The sequence below is a fragment of the Mandrillus leucophaeus genome, unplaced genomic scaffold (genome assembly GCF_000951045.1).
Source record: "Mandrillus leucophaeus isolate KB7577 unplaced genomic scaffold, Mleu.le_1.0 Scaffold875, whole genome shotgun sequence".
Lineage (NCBI taxonomy): Eukaryota > Metazoa > Chordata > Mammalia > Primates > Cercopithecidae > Mandrillus > Mandrillus leucophaeus.
The window spans coordinates 296,935-312,708 of record NW_012109530.1 but is presented as its reverse complement, the minus strand read 5'-3'; the positions used below and the strand labels follow the sequence as shown (position 1 = coordinate 312,708).

At 34.9% G+C, this 15,774-nt stretch overlaps 1 pseudogene; it reads left to right on the top strand.

Moving 5' to 3' along the window:
• Nucleotides 1-321: 321 nt before the first annotated feature.
• Nucleotides 322-5,558, top strand: LOC105531250 (annotated as a pseudogene).
• Nucleotides 5,559-15,774: the final 10,216 nt, after the last annotated feature.

The window sequence follows — 15,774 nt, the reverse complement described above, 5'->3', positions numbered from 1 at the left end:
TCAGCAAAATAACATCATATATTAAGCTTATTTAGAAGTCGGCATCCAAACTAAAAGAATTATCTATTGCACTTGATATCACTGCCATCTTTTGATACTCACCTACCCTCTTCTCAAAGAACTTTATCTTTCCTTCCAGTGAAATATTCTCCATTAAGTCTTAAAAACCCAGTTCCATCATAAGTCTGTTGGCCACAAACTCAATGTATTACTTCATTAAAGTGCAGTTCATCCTAATGAGGTTCACTGGCAAGTCATCAGTGAGGAACTCCTGTTCTATCCTAGCAGCATTGATAATTATTTGCTTTACTATCTGCTCTGATGGTCTGTCATGATATTTGGAAAACATATAAGAAAGTAGAGGTTTCTTTCTGGATGGCCCAGGAGGTGAACCTGTCCAAGGACATTTGGCACTGGGAAGCCCTGAAGCCTGAGGAAAGATATTTTATATCCTATATTCTGGCTTTCTTTGCAGCATGTGATGGGATAGTAGATGAAAACTTGGTGGAACAATTTGTTCAAGAAATTCAGATTACAGAAACCTTCTGCTTCTATGGCTTCCAAATTGCTACAGAAAACATACATTCTGACATAAATAGTCTCCTTATTGACACACATTAAAGATAACAAAGAAAGGGAATTTCTCTTCAATGCCATTGGAACAATGCCTGTGTCAAGAAGAAGGCAGTTTGGGTCTTGTGTTGGATTGGGAACAAAGATGTTACCCATGGAGAACGTGTTGCAGCCTTTGCCCTAGTGGAAAGCACCTTCTTTTCTGGTTCTTTTGCACTGATATTCTGGCTCAGGAAACAAGGACTGATGCCTGGCCTCACATTTTCCAATGAACTTATTAGCAGTGATGAGGGTTTACACTGTTACTTTGCTTGCCTGAATGGGTGTGTTTTAAAGTTAGTCAGTGATGCCTTCTTAAGTAAAAAATATTTGGGCAATGACTTAGAGAATGTGAGAGAGTCAACAATTTGAATAATATCTAAGGGAGGAAGAGTGTTTTTAACAGAGGGAACACCAAGTGCTGTCTCGAGACAAAGGTTTGTTTGACTGGTCATTTCAATAAATAGCAAGAAGGCCATTGTGTCTTATGCTGAGTGCGGATGAAGTGGAAAGCTGTAAGGGATATGGACAATGAAAAATTTCTGGCAAAATTCTAAGGGCCTTAAAAGCTATTATAAAAACTTTGGTTATTTTATTGAGATGGGTAGCCAGAAGAGAAATCTGAGCAGAAGAATTACATGAACATATGTTTATTTGTAAAGGATCACCTAGCTAATATGCTGAGAATAGACATTGGAGAGAGTTAAGTACAGAAGCAGGGTGACATTAGAGATGCTATTGCAATAATCCAAGAAAGAGAGGATAGTATCTTGGTCTAGGCTGGTAACAGTGGAGATGATGATAAGGGACCATATTATGTACATGATTTGAAGCCAGAGACAATAAAATTAGCTGATGAATTAGATGTGAGATACTAAAGAATGAATGAAATCAAATATGAATGCCTCCCAGGAGTTTGGACTGAATTATTAGAAGAATAGTATTGCAATTACTTGTAATAGCCAAGTTGGGGGAAGGATCTTACTGGGGAGGAAATTTCTAGGGTTTAATTCAACACAGTAATTGGGTTCTCTCATCATTACCTTTACAGTGTAAAGGAAGATAATCATTACATGATTTGTAAAACGTTTGTAAAATGAAACTGAACGTGCAGGAATTCACGAATGTATTAACAAATTAGCCAATAAACAAGAATATTTGCCCTAGGCTTTGCTGTAATTCATGAATGTTAACTGATCCATATCATGAGCCAGAGTCAAATGATACATCTGGGTATGATGAAAATAACAGAAAGATTAAACAAAAGGTTGAGACCATAACCAAGCCCAGTAGAGTTTGTCATTGCCAACATATCAAATCAAGAGACAGTTAAAAGAGAAAACCAAGAGTTCACAGTAGAAATGTTGCATATGATTGTATGAGCAATGAAGCAGTAACAACAACAACATATGAAAGAATGATACAACATTACAGTCCCAGCTTTGACCTTCAAGGATACTTTTGATATGCCGTAAAAATAATTTCAGGTGTTACACTTTAAGACACCTAAAATGGAGGTAAAATTCTGAGAATTAAAAAAAAGAAACAGAAAAATACAGGAAATCAGTACACTGAAGAGGTATCTGCACTCTCATGTTAATTGTGGCACTGTTCATGGTAGCCAAGATTTGATGGATTACTATTCGTCCAGAGTGTATCATCCTCTTCAGAAGCCTCATCTATCTGCTTCAGGTGGTAGAACATCATGGTGAGGATTTGTACCATGAAAATTTCTAGAGACCATTGGTCTGGGCTGGGCAAATATTTTTTAAGACCTCAAAAGTACAGGAAATTAAAGCAAAACTGGACAAATGGGATCACATCAAGTTAAAAAGTGTCTGCAAAGGCAAGGAAACAATCAGCAAAATGAAGAGACAACGCACAGAATGGGAGAAAATATTTGCAAACAACACATCTGACAAAGAATTAATTACCAGAATATATAAGGAACTCAAACAACTCATTACAAAAAAAAAAAAGAAAAGAAAACAAATCTGATTAAAAATAAGTAAAAGATCTGAAGAAGCATTTATCAATAAAGAACATAGAAATGGTGAAAAGGTATATAAAAATGTTCAAGATCACTAATCATCAGGGAAATGCTACAATGAGATATCATGTCACTCTAGTTAAAATGACTTTTATCACAAAGGCAATAGCAGATGCTGGTGAGGATGGGGAGAAAAGGGAAACCTTGTACACTATTGGTGGGAATGTAAATTAGTACAGCCACTATGGAAGACAATTTGGAGGTTCCTCAAAATAGTAAAAATAGAGCTATCATATGATCCAGAAATCTCACTGCAGGGTATATACCCAAAAGAAAGGAAATCAGTATATTGAAAAGATATCTGCACTCCTGTGTTGGTTTCAGCACTGTTCAAAATAGCCAAGGTTTGAAAGCAACCAATGTCTCCATCAACAGATGAATGGATAAAGAAAATGTGGTACAGATACACAATGGAGTATTAGTCAGCCACAGAAAAGAATGAGATCCAGTAATTTACAACAACATGGATGGCATTGGATATCATTATGTTATAAGCCAGGCACAGAAAGACAAACATTGGATGTTCTCAGTTATTTGTGGGATCTTAAAAACAAAAATCATTGAACTCATGGAGATAGAAAATAGAAGGATGGTTACCAGAGGCTGGGAAGAGTAGTGGGGGCTGTTAATGGGTACAAAAAAAATAGTTAGATGGGATGAAAAAGACCTACTATTTGATAGCACAACAGTGTGAGTACAGTCATTAATAGCTTAATTGTACATTTTAAATTAACTAAAAGTATGTAATTAGATTGTTTGTAACACAAAAGATAAATGCTTGAAGGTATGAATACTCAATCTTCCATGATGTGATTATAATGCACCACATGGCTATATCAATACATCTTATATACCCCATAAACATATACACCTACTAGGTACCCATACAAATTATAAATAACAAATTTACAAAAAATAAAAAATTAAAATTACATTCTCAAAATCATCAAAAGCTATTGACTGTTGCTACTGCTTATGGTGTGAAAAAGATCTTGGTGGTAAAATAAATAGGTTAACCTTTAAAAATTCAGGCAATAACAAATGCTGGAGAGGATGTGGAGAAAAGGGAATCCTCATATACTGTTAGCAGGAATGTAAATTAGTACAGCCACTATGGAGAACAATATGCAGGTTTCGCAAAAATCTAGAAATAAAACCATATGATTCAGCGGTCCTACTGCTAGGTATATGACCAGATGAAATCAATATACTGAAAAGGTATCTGCACTCTCATGTTTGTCGCGGCACTATTCACAATAACTAAGATAATGAAAGCAAACTAAGCATTCACCAATGGATGAATGGATGAAGAAAAAGTTATATATATACATATATATATATGAACATCATTCAGCCATAAAATGATACATAAGATGATAATAAAAATAATATAATCCTGTCATTTGCAAATACATGGACAGTACTGGCAGTCATTATGTTAAGTGAAATAAGTCTGGCACAGAAAGACAAGTATTGCATGTTCTCATTCATACATAGGAGATTTAAAAAAACGAACTCATGGAGATAGAGGATGAAATAATGGTTACTGGAGCTGGGAAGAGTAGTAGGTAATGGAGGATAAAGGGTGGTTGGTTAATGGATACAAAGATACAGTTAGATAGAAGGAATAAGATATAATGTTTGGTAGCACAATAGGGTGACTATAGTTAACAATCATTTATTATACATTTAAAAATAAATAGAAAAATGGGATTGGAATGTATCTACCACAAATAAATGATAAATGTTTAAAGTGATGCGTATCTCAGTAACGCTGATTTGATATTACATATTGTATGACTGCATCAAAATATCCCATGTTCCTCATAAATATGTACAACTAATACAAATGCATAAATATAAAAGTTAATAATCAATAAATAATATATCTTACCTCAAAGTGTTGTTGTAAGGCTTATGTGTTGAAAATGATAGCTATCATTTTTATATTTCTATTTAGCATAAAACTTGCAAATATTGCTGAGTTTAGGTATTTAACTTTGGAATAGGTACTGTAGTACAGCTCCGATAAGCACATATTAACTGCAAAAGGCAAGAGTGTGTAGGTTAAGATGAATAAAAAAGCTAAAGTTAACCCCAAGGAAAACGAAAAAGGCTTCTGTTATTTGCACCCTTTCTTTCAGCATTAATCAAATATTATTTTTAATTCAGGTAGGATAAATAGCTTTAATATGTTGAATGGGGAGTCCGTGTGACTGTATGTGAGGACATTTGTGTATATCTTGAGTTCTAGTAAGTATCTGATGTTATCCACAATATTTTAGGCAAGTCACTTTATTTCTTAATCTCTATGAGTATCAATTCATTCAACAATGTAATTAATTGGCCTAATTATTGTCAGTTATCTAAGTATTTTTTTTTTTTTCTGAGAGAGTTTCACTCCCTTGCCCAGGCTGAAGTGCAATGGCGCAACCTTGGCTCACTGCAGCCTCCACCTCCCAGGTTCAAGCAGTTCACATGCCTTAGCCTTGCGAGTAGTTGGGATTACAGACATACACCACCATGCTTAGCTAATTCTTTTGTATTTCTAGTAGAGACAGGGTTTCTCTATGTTGACCAGGCTGGTCTTGACCTCCGAGCCTCAAGTGATTCACCTGTCTCAGTCTCCCAAAGTGCTGGGACTACATACGTGAGCCACCATGCCTGGCCAGTTATCCGAATATTGCTAAGATTTCTTCTTCTTCGAAACATTCCATGATGATATGATTTAAATGAATAGGGCCCAATGTGTCTTAGAATGACAGGATCACAGTTTTAAAAAACCTAAATGACTAGACTAGCACTATGTTTTTATTTCTTTGTTATTTCCTTTTTCTCTAGAGATGGTGACATGGATTCACCTTTGAGAGAAGGAAATATCTTTGTTCTAGGGTAAGAGAAAAAACTGAATGATCCTTTAAGTTTTGCAAAATTAAAACTATATCTCATTATAAAATGGAATGCCAAAGTATCTGGATAATACAGGAATAGCAGGGTAACATCTATGCAGCTTGTAAAACTAAATTTATTATATCTAATCTCGAGGATTTGGGACCAGGTTAGTAGAGTAGGTGAACCATAGTAAGACCTACAGGAAAATGTTGGCAGGCCCGGGGATAAGATGAGAAGAGGAACGTAAGATAACTTGGCTGGACTCTATGAGCAAATATAGGTAACATACAGTTTTGGGCCAGTTTACGAAGAGTAATTTATTTGTGTTATACTCAGTTCTACAGTAGATACTGTTAAATATTATAATCTGGTCTGGTCTTAGCTATAACAGCGGTAAATTGAGACAACGATTTATGCCCATACAAGTTTCAAGGCAGTAAAGAGGATAGCAATAGATACCAGAAGGAGTACTGTTATTAGGTCACTTAAAAATTATATGTAAATTAAAATCAGGTAAATTTCAACAAAGAAAAGATGAGAAATGAGTGAATTATTCCAAACATTTAAAGAAAATCTAATACCAATTCTTCAAAAACTTTTCCAAAAAATAGAACATGGAACACTTCTCATTCCATGAGGCCAATGTTATTTTGATACCAAAGTCAGATGAAGACCTCAAAAGAAAACTTGAGATTAATATCCCTTTTGAATATGTGTAACAAATCCTAAATTACATAGTAGCAAATTACATTCAGCAATAAATAAAAATAATTATATATAGTGACCAAGTAAGATTTAGCGCAGAAATTCAAGTTTGGTTGAATAGCCATAATTCAAACAGTGCAATACAGCATATTAAAAGAACAAAGAACAAGAATTATATCATCATCTCAATAGATGTAAAAAATGTATTTAATGATATCCATTTTTTATTTAAAAAAAAACCTCAACAAACTAGGAATAGAAAGAAACTTCCTCAACCTGACAAAGGGAATCTACAAAAAACTCAAATAATTTAACATCACACCTAATGATGAAAGAATGAAAGTTTTTTCCCCTAAAAACAAGGAAAAAATGGAGATGTTTGTGTTCACCACTTCTATTAAAAATTGTACTGGAAATAATAGCCAGGAATATTTAAAAATATAAAATATCCATATCAGAAAGTAATAATTGCAAATATCTTTCTATTTACATATGACATGAGCTGTGTACAAAAAATCCTTAGCAATCCAAAAAGAAACAGTTCAACCAGGTTGCAGAAAACGAGATTAATATAGAAAAACCAATGATATTTCTCTATACCAGTAAAAATATAAAAAATGAAATTAAGAAATAATTTTATTTACAATCAAATACCTAAAATAAACTTAACAAGAGAAGTGTAAGGCCTGTACACTGAAAACTATAAAACATCATTAAAATAAATTGAAGAGGGTAACTTTGAATAGAAAAATACTCCATGTTCATGGGCCAGAAGATGTAATATTATTCACATGGCAATACTCTTCCAATGGATCTACACATTTAACACAATCCCTATCAAAACCCGAGCTGGCTTTTTTTTCCCCCTCCCCAGAAAATGATAAGCTGATCTTAAAAATCATATAAAAATGTAATCAATCCATAAAAGCCAAAAGAATCTTCAAAAAGAGTAATAAATATAGAGGACTCATACTTCCCCATTTCAAAAGTTATTATAAAACTACAGTAATCAAGATATTGCAGTACTGGCATAAGAAGGTTCAATACAGATATAGATATACATATACATGTATAATCAACTGAATAGAATTTAAAGTCCAGAAATAAACTGTCACATTTATAGTAAACTGATTTTTAATAATAATGCCAAGATAACTTAATGGAAAAATATTATCTTCAATAAATAACAAGTGAATATCCACATGCAAAGAATGAATTTATACCTTTACCTCAAACCATATAAAAAATAACTCAAGACCAGGCGCAGTGGCTCGCGCCGGTAATCCCAGCATTTTGGGAGGCCGATGTGGATGGATTCCTTGAGGTCAGGAGTTCGAGACCAGCCTGGCCAACATAGTGAACCCCGTCTCTACTAAAAATACAAAAAAATAGCGGGGTGTAGTGGCCGGCGCCTGTGATCCCAGGCTGAGGCAGGGCGCCTGTGATACTTGGGAGGCTGAGGCAGGAGAATTGCTTGAACCTGGCAAACCAAATGTAAGAACTAAAACTATGAAATCCTTAGAAATTAACATAGGTGTAAATCTTCATGACCATAAATTAGGCAAAGGCTTATTAGATATGATCCCAAAAGCACAAGCAAAACCATAGATGAATTGTACATTATAAATAGTGAAAATATATTTGTTTCAAAAAACATCATCAAGAAAATGAGAAGACAACCCACAGAATGAGAGAATATGCTTGCAAAGATACATCTGCTAAGAACTCTTTTAGCTCAATGTTAAATACACAAAAAATAACCAATTAAAAAATGAGGAACATATCTGAGTAGACATTTCTGTCAAGAAATTGTCAATAAGTATATTAAAAATACTTCACATTATCAGTCATTAAAGAAATGAAAGTCAAGACTGTCACACTACTAGGATGGCTGTAATTAAAAGTAGACATTAAAATTAAAATATTGATGAGGATGTGAAGAAACTGGAACCCTCATACACTGCTGGTGTGGATGTAAAATAACACAGCCACCATGAAAAACAGTTTGGCGGTTCCTCAAAAAGTTACACATAGAGTTACTATGCAACCCAATAATATACTCCCAGGTATACATCCAAAAATATTTTATTAAATAACTCTATTGGTTGAAGAATGGTTAGTTTTTCCAATTTAAGGAGAAAGTAAAATAATTTAATTTTTTGCTTCCCTAGACTAGTTGATCTTTATACAGAGACACAGGTTCACAGCATAAAGACAAAAGAAGCTTTAGAACTATTGCTGATATCTTTTCAAAACCCAGTGGGTAAGAGCTCCAACCCAAAGCACACTACCTCTCCACAGAGTACATGATATATACTGTAGATAATTGGGATGTGTTTTCTTTCTTTTGAGATGGAGTCTTGCTCTGTCACCCAGGCTGGCGTGCAGTGGCGTGATCTCACTGCAACCTCTGCCACCTGGGTTCAAGCTATTCTCCTGCCTCAGCGTCCCATATAGCTGGGACTACAGGCACGCACCACCACGTCCAGTTAATTTTTGCATTTTTAGTAGAGACGGGGTTTCACCATGTTGGCTAGGCTGGTCTTGAACTCCTGAACTCAGGTGATCAGCCTGCCTCGGCCTCCTAAAGTGCTAGGATTACAGACGTGGGGATGTGTTTTCTTATCAAAAGTCTTGGATGTTTTCTTCTTTGGCCAAATGAGAGCCAGCATTTCTGATATGAGATATGAACATTTGTACTAACATCAACACAAGCTGTGTGTCTGTCTCATTGCCTAAAGACAAACAAGACAGCATGCCACTGAGGTCTCAAACTCTTATAAAGTCAGTTGAATGTAGTCCTCTTGTTGAGAATAGAAAGGGGAGAAAGATAAAGAGCAGACAAATTATTTTGATTATGACCAGCTTGTAATTTCCAAGCATATCCTCATGGTCAGACATCCAAGGATTGAGCCACAATGGGCAAAAATAGCTCACCAGTTCTCTAAATACACAGAGCTAGATTCTAACCAGACATTTACATTTTAACCATAATATTATAGTCTAAATTCAAACTGTTTGATTAGACTAAGTTGCATTCATCAATGTTATATCTTAGAAGTAGATGATGTAATTACTCTAGAAAATAGCCTAGTGACCCAATGACCAAAGAATGTAAGTCTTGACTCCAGTGTGTGTGTGTGTGTGTGTGTGTTGTCCTGTAGGGTTATTGACCCAAGATTGGGAATTTGTCTCAGAAGTTACTTATCAAGAGTTTACCACAAACGGACACATGTGAAGTTGGGGAGAGAGGGTGTAATAATATCTGTCCTTAGATTTACTAGTAAAAATTTAGGGTCATAATGTAAACCTTACAGTTAATTTTAAATACTATGGTTTTATTTTCTCCATATGAAGGCTCTGATAAAGAAATAGGGATATATTATTTAGAGGAGTTAGACATTCTTCAAACTAAGTGAATTTATGGGAAGCAGATTAGAAAGATCTGAAATCTGATTGATTGCAAGTCTAAAATATGAAGGCACATTAGGAAAATCACATGCCCTGGAATCCCTTCCTTTATAGAAACAACAAATAATGTGTTTGATATCAGTGTACATGGAGAATAGCATTAGATATGGTGGTTATCCAAGAAATCTCAGCACAGAAATTTCTGGTATAAGGCTTGATGACACAAACTGAACAGGCTATTTACTACCTTTACTACTGGTTGTATAATTTCAATTATTGAACTGACTGGCTAAACAAGCATTACTGTGCAGCTGAAAAACCCTAAAGAAATTATAGACAGGCTATTAAACTATGATTTATGAAATCAGCTTTTGTTCAGCCAAGTGATTAGAATTTAATAGGTTGGCCTACTTAGCTCTGAATTGGCCACAACCACTCAGAAGAAAAAACAATTTTATGATAAATAAGCTTATGAAAGGATTCATATCTCATATCCTAATAGGCCATTTATTCAATTATAAAACAGTTCTTTGCATTTCAGTGATAGGTATTTCAGGGAAAATAAAATAGTGTGAAATGTAGGCCCTGACCTCAGGAAGTTTATTTGGTTTAACATGTAACCCAGCTGTGTACACCAATACTTACATTACAGGGCCCCATTGCAGCTTGAATACAATACTGTGGAGGTCAGATGTGGACAAAAATTCTGTCAGCTGAGAAGCTAAGAGAATATTTCAAAAAAAGTAGCACTTTATTAGGCTTTAATGGTGTGTCCTGTTTGAATATAAAGGAATTGAGAGTTGCATAAAATATGCATGGAATAGAAGACTAGGCGACTCTATTAAAGTCCACTAAGAAGAGTAGAGGTAAATAAAACTGGATTTAGAAAATATAGGGTCAGATACTGAATAACTGAGATATGACTTCTGAAGTGGGAATATCGCAATATGTGGTGGTTAATAGTTTCCATTGGATTTAATTAACCAAATACTTGCCAGGTGCCTAACATGTGCCAGATGCTGGGAATTATGGGGTAGAAATATTTAAGGCAAGGAAAGAAAATAGACAGTTGTTATAGTCAAGGTGTATGGTAATGAGGATCAGCATGAGGGTGCAAATTGGAGAAGTCAAAGATTTTTTTAAAAAAAGGCCAGGCACATTGGCTCATGCTTATAATCTCAGCATTTTCAGGGGCCAAGGTGGGCAGATCACTTGAGCCCAGGAGTTCCAGACCAGCCTTGCTAACATGGCAAAACCCCATCACTACAAACACACAAAAAACAAACAAATAACCAAAAAATTACCCAGGTGTGGTGGCACTTTCCTGTAGCAGTCCCAGCTACCCAGGAGGTTGAGGTGGGAGGATCATCTGAGCCTGAGAGGTCAAGGCCATAGTAAACCAGGAAGAGTTCATTTCCTTTTCAGGGACATGGATGAAGTTGGAAACCATCATACTCAGCAAACTAACACGGGAACAGAAAACCAAACACCACACGTTCTCACTCATAAGTGGAAGTTGAACAATGAGAACACATGGACACAGGGAGGGGAACATCACACACTGGGGCCTGTCAGGAGGTGGGGTCTAGGGGAGGGAGAGCTTAGGAAAAATACCTAAGGTAGAAGACAGGTTGATGGGTGCAGCAAACCACCATGACACCTGTATACCTATGTAACAAACCTGCACGTTCTGCATATGTGTCCCAGACTTAAAGTATAATTAAAAAAAACACACACACACACACAGAAACCTCATTACTGGGTATATACCCAAAGAAATAGAAATCATTCTATTACAAAGACACATGCATGCACATATTCATTGCAACACTATTCACAATAGGAAAGACGTGGACTCAACATAAATGTCCATCAATGATAGACTAGAAAAAGAAAATGTGGAGGTTGCCTACTTTTCTCCAATTCTGTGTCAGATTGTTAGGGAATCTTGGTTCTATGCATTGCACTGTATCTGCCAAAAATGATACGGTGAAGTCATAACTCCTAGTACTTCAGAATGTGAGCTTATTTAAAAATAGGATCTGTTTAAGTGTTACTCATTAAGATGAGGTCTTACCAGAGTAGAGATGGCCCATAATCAAAATGACTGACTTCCTCATAAAAAGACTGCCATGTGAAGACACAGAGATACACAAAGAGAATGCTATGCGTTGATAAAAAACAAATATGGGAGTTATATAACTGCAAGCAAAGAAACGCCAAAATTTGCCAGCAAACTACCAGAGACTAAAACCAGAGATGGAAGGAAAAATCCCCATTATTTAAAAAGTACCATGGCTTCTGACACCTTGGTTTTGGACTGGTAGCCTCCAGAACTATGAGACAATAATTTTGTTTGTTTTAAGCCTCCCACTTTATGGTACTCTGTTACACTGGTCCTAGTAAACTAATACACCTGGCACCTCTACCATTAAAACACATTCATGATTCAATAACCTTTAATCATCTACATTGCTAAGTCTTTTATCTAATGGGTTTCATATAAGCTTTTTTGATAAATATAATACACTCCTAGAAACCATGTATCTATGTGAGAAACCATTTAATTTCTAAAACAGTACTAATTTAAATAGTAAAATAATTATGCATTCTATGCCAGCCAAAAATATCTCAACATTTAACACAGAATAAATAAAAGTTGAACGATGAAATTCAAGTTCATGTAAGTAATGCATACAAATTTCAATTTAAATGAAGGTTTTCTATGTTAAGTGTAATGCAGTGAGGATTTACTATACTCACCAAGGGAAGAAGAAAAGACGTAATAGTGGGTGGCAATTCGTTGAGAAGGAAAGGCACAATATTTCTTTAGAAAGTGGTGAGAACTCAGATGATTGACCTTCAGGCAGGCATTTAATATCTTATACCCAGTAGGGTGAGCTAATCCCAAAGACAGGTAACTATTTTTTTTCCCACATCTTTTCAAGCCTCTTCATCACAACCATATTTTACTTATTGCCTAAAGCTTTTCTTATTCATTTTATTTTTTTCCTGTGCTATTTCTTCATCAAGTTTTCAAACATTTGGGAATTTATAGTGTTCTTGCACTATAATTGTAATAAAAATAACGTTACAATATAGAAAAACACTTTAGGTCCAAATGGAGGTTGAACATGGCAGCACCTTCAATTCCATGGAAATAGTGAATGTGCACAATTGACTAAAGAATAGCAAAATATGCTATATTTTCCTCCCACTCATGTGGTGTACCTACACCAAGTAAAAGTTTTTAGGTTCATCCAAATATGATACACAACTGAAATGTATTCTACATGACATATGCTGACTAGAAACTGTTGGATTGAGTAAACGAGTAAATCCTTCCCTTGAAATCAAATGGCAAAATGCCATTTCTTATGTACTTATTTATTGTGTTATTTGTGAAAATTCTTTATGTTTCTGCCTCATACTCCCCACTGCCTCTCCCAAAACAACCTACCTGAAATGTGCTGCATACTTTTTAAGGGTTCTTAAGGCAACATTGTGAACTGACTAGTTATTATGTTAGCTAAATCTGTTTTGTTCAATGTCACTCACATCATGTGACTCTAAATATTTCTTCTCTCTGACAATGTCTTGCATCATATCTCTACCCTTTAAACATGGGTATCTTAAGAGTTCTCTAGTCAATAGCTTTTTTTTTCCTTTTTTCTTTTTCTTCTTTTTTTTTTTTTTTTTTTTTTAGCAGAGAGTACAGTTCTTAGAAAATTATTAGATCAGATTAGGGATATTTCAAAATATTTCTCACCTTTTAATTTCTTTAAAGAAATTCTAATCAGACTAAATATCACAGAGATCATAGGCATGAAGGCTTTGAATTAATCATGTTCTACTTGCACAGGAAAATATATCAGTTCATTTCAGTGAGGGTACTGTCTCAGACCCCATGCTCTGTTGGGCAATCCACCCTTATTGACAGAGTTGTCAGATTTAGCAAATAAACATACAGGATGCCCAGAAAATTTTAAATTTCAGATAAACAACAAATAAGAAGATATACACTATTTGGATGCAATTTTTGGGACTTAACAATATGTGGTATACACTTTTATTTTAAAATATTTCTTATTTACTTGAAATTCAAACTTAACTTGGTGTCCTATATTTTATCTGGCAACTCTATTGCTATAAGATGGGGCATCTGTTAAAGAATTGTATCTTAGCTCATGAGAGGCTGCCAAACCACCTGAATTATTCTTTACATCACTCCCCTGAGGCACACAATCCTTATTCACCAGGGGCTCTATAATAAGCAATTTATTCAATACACATCTACATAAACTGACAGATCACTTACTAAGTACTGGGCATTGGGATCACAGGGTAAATAAAGCCCACTCCCCACCCTGGAGAAGCTCACTATCCAGGGAAGGAAGTAAACCTGTAAACAAATTCTTACAAAATGGTGTGCTTAGAATAGCAGCAGTAACAGTTTCCGAGGAAGCATGAAAGAAAAAAAAAAAAAGCCCATAACAAATTGTTTCTGAAACCATAACTAAGATGTTCTGAGTTTATAACAGTCTGTAATAATGAGAAACAGATGTATACAACTTCGCTGTAGACGATATGCACATCTAATTGTTAAAACACCTCTTTGCATCCTTAAATGTTGGAATATTGCTGGAAAACCCAGGCCCTTGACTGAAGAAAATGACATTCTCCTGTGTTAAAGACAGATGGTTTAGGCCTCTTTAATCCATGCAACCTATCTAAATATATTTTTATTCTCAGTGTCTATGCACACTGCTGGTTTATGGTCCTTGGTTGGAATGTTAGCCAAGTCATTTTGTGCAAAAAAGAAACTGCGTAGGCTAAAGCTTGGATGAGCTCACTAAAATTACTTTCTATTTTGGGTCTCTGAGTGGCTGTGGTTTGGGGATCATAAAATAAGATGGTTTTGTCTTTGGTCACAGCCCGTATAAGTTTTACATACAGAGAAAATAGAGAAGGTTGTGTAAACAATAGCTGAAGAGATTATTAAAAAAAAAAAAAGGGTTGTGAGAAAAGTCCATTAAAATTGCTTTTCTCTCTTTTATTGGCCAGCAGGTAGTAAAATTTTGAATTGATTAAGCCCCACTTAAACAGGATAATATAATGATTATCATTTATCTTAAAATTTGGTTTACATTTCTTGCTTTTGTTATTAGATGAATATAGATAAACTAAGAAAATCTATAGAATACTGCTGTTCCAAATATCTCACAGTTAAGAATAATAAAGCTATAGCAATCTACATGTTTAGGTCTAGTTGCTTTAGTTTTTGTTTGCAGTAATGTGAAACATATTAAATAACTAATAATTAATGTTAATAATTCATAGTTGAGGATCAAATTCTCATTAGTTAACAGGTTCAAAATAAGGTTTGTCATGATTCATTCTGCAAAACACGAGCATTGCTATACTAATCTTTCTCTCTTTTCCATGTTATTTCTAGCAAAGGCGCTCATGTCATAAGGAGCTTAGGTAAGATTTAGAGGGGTGACTGAAATCAGTTTGGTATTAGCTCCCACTCACAACATAGGAACTGCTCCTTTAGAGACACCCAGGTGCTTGCAATCATTCTGATCCAAAGCTCCTAAAAAACATTCAGTAACAATGAAGAGGTAACAGTGTCTCTGGAAGATATGACAATTCGATGACTCACATACCCAATTCACATACATGTATATCAAGGTCCTTAAAATCTATCTCTTTATACTTATTTTGATTCAGAAATCAAACTCCAATCTTTAGGAGGTAGTCTCCATCAGACCTGCACTTGGGACCAGTGTGATTATTAGAATTACATGCATCACCGGAACCCTAAATAAAACCAATTTGTTCTCTGAGCACATTTATTTGAAGGAATAGCTACTAGAGAGACTATAAATTGATATATAGCTTTCTGGTCATGTCCTGACATAGTCTTTCTGTTACTTTTCTTCTCTATAGATCATATCTATATTTTTATTAACATAAAAATGAGAATGCATACTCAAATATAACAAATGTAAAAAAAAAAGTCAATTCCAAATGTTTAACTTCAGAGACAGAGGTGCAATTTAGTTTTTAAGTCTTTACTAACAGTCAAGAAAATATTAATA